Raw genomic sequence first — 6,000 nt, 5'->3', positions numbered from 1 at the left:
TTTAAAATTTTTAATCAAACTCATTGAACTTTTCAAAATCAGAGAATTTTTAAGGTGATACCTTTGCAGATAATTGAAGTGCTGAGGATGGTACATCCGATCCACTTCTTTGAGCCATTATGAAAGGAGATTATTGCCGAAAACCCTAAATCCCTTCACTGCAGAGTCGCGATCGGTGTGGATTTATAGGTAGAAATGCTTGATGCCGCCTGAGGGACACACGAAGACACTTAGGTACGGTTTGAGTGGGGGCAATTTTTCCACTAAAATAGAGCTGAAATCAGAAAGTTACGAAAAGCGACGGGCATGCATGAACTGAGAGAGGGAGGGAGAAAAATGATCACTCGATCACCATCACTATTATTTTTAAATGAAAATGATTCAAAATATGGTTCGGATGCCTAGAAAATGATGACTGGAGAGAGGAGGTTCGTGGGAGAGTTAAAATGGGAATTCCACATCACTTTAGTACGCCCTTTGGTAAATGCACAATTACGATACACCTTTTGGTAATTTTCATATTCTATGTACTCCTTTTGGTAAATTGCCAATTAATCATCTATTAAATTTCTATTATAAAAATTATTTATTTATTTATTGACAAATTTGTGCATTGTATATGTAAATCCATAATTTAAAGATGGAAATAATTTTTTTTTAAAAAAAAAAGAACAAGAGTTAACTGATTAATATAGTTAGAGTTCATTTTGAAAAAAAGTTATTTTTGGCAAAAAAATATTATATCTATGGATATAAGAAGTCGTTTAGTCCATTATTAATTATTAATATAGAGAGCATTAGTTCCATAATTTTAGATATAATTCCCTTGCCATAAATAATTACTCCTGAAAATAAATTAGTCATGTTCTTCATTGATCTCGCCTAAGATAGTTGGAGGGTAAACTATCAATGAACTATCTTCTATGTTGATGGAGTCACCAAATCTTCAAGGAGGAGAGAGAGAGAGAGAGAGCTAAATCATCAGGAATGGATCACTGACGACTGTCAAGATAATCCTTAAGTACTTGAGAATAACTAAGGATATGCTCTTGGTATATCGAGATAGTGATATGATCATATGCAAATATATAGATGTAAGTTTTTAGACGCAATACAAGAAAAACGTCATTCAACAACACTCAAACGACAACGGTTTTATACCAAACTGTTATCTTTTTGCCTTTTAACAACGGTTTTAACAAAAACTATTGTCTTTTAGTAATTTTTTTGGCCTATGACAATGGTTTTTAAAAACCGTTGTCTATTTATGTTTTTTTGGGGATACAACAATGGTTTTTAAAGGGTACGACAACAGTTTTTTAAAACTGTTGTCTATGTGCACTTTTTTGGGATTACGACAACGGTTTTTAAAAACCGTTGTCTATTAAGTGTTGTTAAATGCAATTGTTTTTTCTTTCGCCACTTTTTCTGTCTATTTGTTGTTTACGCCTTGTTTTTTTCTGTCTCTTTCCCAAAACCCTACTCTTCGCCGACTCCTCTTCACCGCCCTCTTCGTTGCCTCCCTCCTCACCACCCTCTTCATCGCCTTCTTCGCCGCCTCCCTCCTCACCGCCCTCTTCGCCTCCTCCCTCCTCACCACCCTCTTCGCTGCCTCCTTCCTCGCCGCCCTCTTCGTCGCCTCAACTTTCGGCCTCGCCACCTCCTCCTCGCGGCCTCTACTTTCATCCATCTTCACCGCCTCCTCCTCCTCAAGCCTCGACCTTTCTCGTCCTCCTCCTCCTCCTACTCCTCGTCTTCCTCTTTCTCCTCTCTCTGGGTTTGATTCACTTCAGAAATGGCGGCATCACTCCAGTCGGCAGTGTTCCTCTCAAATCGTATTGATCCACACAGGTGTCTCTTTGCATCCCCTGCGAGATCTCTTCCAGGTTTTTTTTCGCCTCTTTTACGAATCAGATAACTATTACTGATTTGGGATCTGAAGATATGACGATTGTTCCTTTGGCACTCAAGAACGAAAGGAAGCATCTCCGGTAGAATTCCTAATGTAAAATTGTTAGAGTCAGCGTAGAAGAAATTGGTGGTGTAAAAGGACATTTTGGACCGATAAATGCTATGGCTTTCAACCCTGATTGGAGAAGGTTTGAATTACTCAGCTTTAACGGAATAATCAATTCTCATTGGCCTTCTGAATGATCTAAAATTCAAAATAAAATTTTTCCACTGAAGTTTAAATTGATTTCTCAATTTTTTGATTGGCGTGTCTGCACTTCATTTATCCTAGGCCGCTGTATGTATTCTTGTATTTTTTTTTTCATATTTTGTTTTATTCACGAAATAGTACTCTAAACACTTGATTTTCGATGTATAGCTGATGAAATTGGGTTTATTGTATTCTTAGTGGCTATAGAAAATGAGTAATCTTTCAGTAATTAATTACAAAATTTGCATATTGTATTGTTGTTCTCTTTTTCCCCCCTTTGGTTAGCACCTTTGATTATTGACCCAATGGTAACAACATTCTGGTCATTGATTGGGATCGATTGAGATGTACGTTTTTGTTTCTGATTGAGCATCTAACCATGGACCAGTGCATTTGATAACCAAAGCACAAATGATTTTGTTAGTCTTTTTAATTGAAATATATAGGAAAAGTGGTGGTACATGTATAATTACATTCGGTTGGGATATTTTTTTCTTATAAATATTGATCATGTCTTAAGGTTAAAGAGATAGTACGCTGACTCTAATAGATGATTTATTGACTGGTGGAAGATTTCTTAAACTTAGAATGAAATTTTCTTAAACTTGTTAGATCCGATGGAAGTTTATAATGTGGACGTAGGAAGTTTCAGAATATTTACTGAACTAGGGTGGAATCTGGAATTTAATTAAATGCATCATCATGTAAAGATGCTGATAAAGTGGACATGATTAGTCAGATCAGTAGAGCTTCTGTTGTGTACAATCGTTGTATGTCATATCTTAATTTGCCAACTTTATACTTATAAAATGTAAAATGGAGTATGCGCCAAAGGATGATATGTTTGCTTGTTTGTTGCTTTAGGCTTGTGAAGGGCATAAAGATACTGTTGCTTTACATTTGATTTCATCATGCCAGAAGTTTTTATTGTATGAACATGGAACATTAAAGTCCTTGAATGGCTAAGCACGCCAATGAATATTAAATTCTACAACAATTTTTGCAGTGTGATTGATCCAATTGTTTTTGGACACAACAAAAACAACTAATGATCAACTAATGCTCTTAACTCTTCAGTCCTTACTAAAATGATTAAGATATTCTAAAGTTAGATTTCAGCATGATGAAGAATATTCTTTGTGACTGTACAATAGTGCAAGCAGAGCAATTAAATGTGCTAGTTGTTGTAAGATTTTTACTGAAAATGTGTGATAATACATATAGTTTGTCAGTAGGTTTATTTGCTAAAATCACTCATTTTACAATTTAACAACATTTAGGAAGTTCATTTCTCGGTGCTCTAGCATTATGTTTAGGCAAACTTATGGAATTAATTTCTATTTTTTTATCTAACAGAAGTGTTAAGTAATTATCTTTACAACCTTTTATTCTTGGACTTTCGTTTACAAAGCCAGTTAGCAATAAAGCTTATCAAGTGTTTAATTCTTTTAGTATTTATTTCTTGATTGACCATAAGTTATGATGTAGGTTATTGAGGATATGTCTATACAAGTCAATGTACCTGCTCTAGCAATGGAAGAGGTAAAAATATCTTTTGGAGTTGTCTTTTAGTTTATGGTAAAAACAGTTTCGAGTCACTGAAATACAATGGTTTTGCAGGTTGCTCCATTGGCCGTCTCAGATGCGGCTATGCTTGCCCCTGAGGAGATTTTTCATGGAAAAGGAAACATCAAAGAAGAGGCAGAGTTAACAAAAGAAGAGAGGAAAAGGAGACGGGCCAACCAGAAAAGAAGATTTCAAAGATTGAAAGGTATCCTTTATTTGCTTATATTTATGGTTCTGCTTATTTTCATGCTTGTCTACAATCTGTGCATAATGGTCAAAAAAATTAGTGGCGAACTTGTGACAGACATGATCCACCACTTAGAATTACATAGTTCTTGTGCACAGGATTGTATAATTTCATTCTGCTCTTTTTAGGTGTCCTCAAGAGTATTGGGAAGAATGCCGACAAGCTAAAAAAATGAAGAGACTTTAACAAATTAAGGAGCACTAGGAGCTACAATCCCTCCTCTTCACCGACATCTAAGTAGAAAATCTTGTGTTATATTGTTCTACCTTTGTTTCGTAACGACCAACCTTCTACACTACTACAACTCTCTAAAGGTGGACGCTACTTAACTACTAACTCTACTTAACCGGTGTGATTAAAAACCACATGGAAACCCTACCGAAAAATTTCGGCATAATCTCCCCTGTATCGGTGACCAAATCAACAATACAAACAAACTATACTCAGCCACAGGCGGCTGGAACATATATTTTCACAACCACGCAGTAAATAAAAATAACAATAACTCAAAGGAAACTATTCTAGCAATGGTAAACAAGTATATAACTCCAACCATAGACATAACAAGCTACAAATGCGGAATAAACTTAATTACAATCTTAACTCATAATAACATTTAAAGAAAACTAAAAGAACTCTAAACAGAAAAGTCTTAACAATTCCTTAATAAACTCTTGATCTCCCCATAGTCCAGCCATCACACACCTTCATCACCACCACCTTGTCGCCTTCCTTGCTAAATCTTTTCCTTTCCTTTATCTGCAGTAGGAGAAAGTGCAGTCTATAAGCATAAAGCTTAGTGAGCGCTATCTAACTCACAAAAACTCGATATGCATGTATACAAATAAAAACATGCTAAAACTGAATGCTAATATGTAAAGCTACTCATGCTCATAAATAGCAAAGAAATCAACTAACAGAAAAGATAACATGTATAACTACTCATGTTCATAAATAGCAAAGACATCATACCAACTGATATACTATACATGTGTAGCTAATCATGCTCATAAGCTAATAAAGAAAGCAAACTAACTGGAATGCTAACATATAAAGCAAAACATGCTCATCAACTAGCAAATAAATAACATGTAAGAAACTAAACATGTAAAAGTTGCTAGCATAAAAGAAAGCTAAACTTGCTGATCTTTAAAACAAAGTGAAACTAACTTCTTTTACTCTAAACTTATTCTTTTATTTCACTTGATTAAAATTTATACTTTAATACTTGAAAATAATAATCAACTTCTCTTGGGCCCAGACATAGTACCATCTTATGCGCGTTCCCTAATAGGTTTGGGTAGCGAGCCACCAATCCTAAAAGAGCAGACCTTGGTCTACCAGGGCCAAGACCTTGGAATTGGACACCTAGATTTGTTTAACGACAACCTTGGAAGTCGGGTACTAGCCTATTCTTAAAAAGTAAAATACTTATTATCTTAACTTACTTCTTCTTTAAATGCCTTGGCATTTTAATAGCATCTTATGTGCCAAAATCCCTAAAGTCTTGACTTTGAGATTTACTTAAGGCCTTGGCCTTTTCTTTCTTTTCTTTTTCTTTCTTTTTACTTGTTAATGCTTCTAAAAGAATTTGATAGAACTCTTATTTTCCCACTAGAATACATGGTTGTTCAGGCTTATTAAAATAGCAAATGAAAACTAAAGAAACTGCTCATGTGTATCTAGTAATAAAGAAAACTGATCATGCTCAACTCATAGCAATTAAAAACTGCACATGCTCAATAATAGCAAATGAAAACTAGAAAATATGCATATAAGACTAATACAAATCTGCACTGTGAATGTTACAAAATTCTGCAAACATTCCTACCTCGAGAGGAAACTATTGAGGCATATATGCACCTAAGAAAAGTAGGCTAAATTCTATACCAAAATCATGCCTAATGAGCTAGAGAAAAATGGATATTGCTTCTACTTAAACTCGATGTTCACTAACTACTCAGCTAAATCCCTAGCAACCATTCTGCACAATAAATTGCAACATAAAGGAATCAAGCTTGCTGAA

The sequence above is a fragment of the Zingiber officinale genome, chromosome 8A, assembly GCF_018446385.1.
Source record: "Zingiber officinale cultivar Zhangliang chromosome 8A, Zo_v1.1, whole genome shotgun sequence".
In the NCBI taxonomy this organism is placed as follows: domain Eukaryota; kingdom Viridiplantae; phylum Streptophyta; class Magnoliopsida; order Zingiberales; family Zingiberaceae; genus Zingiber; species Zingiber officinale.
This window is presented reverse-complemented; position numbering follows the sequence as displayed.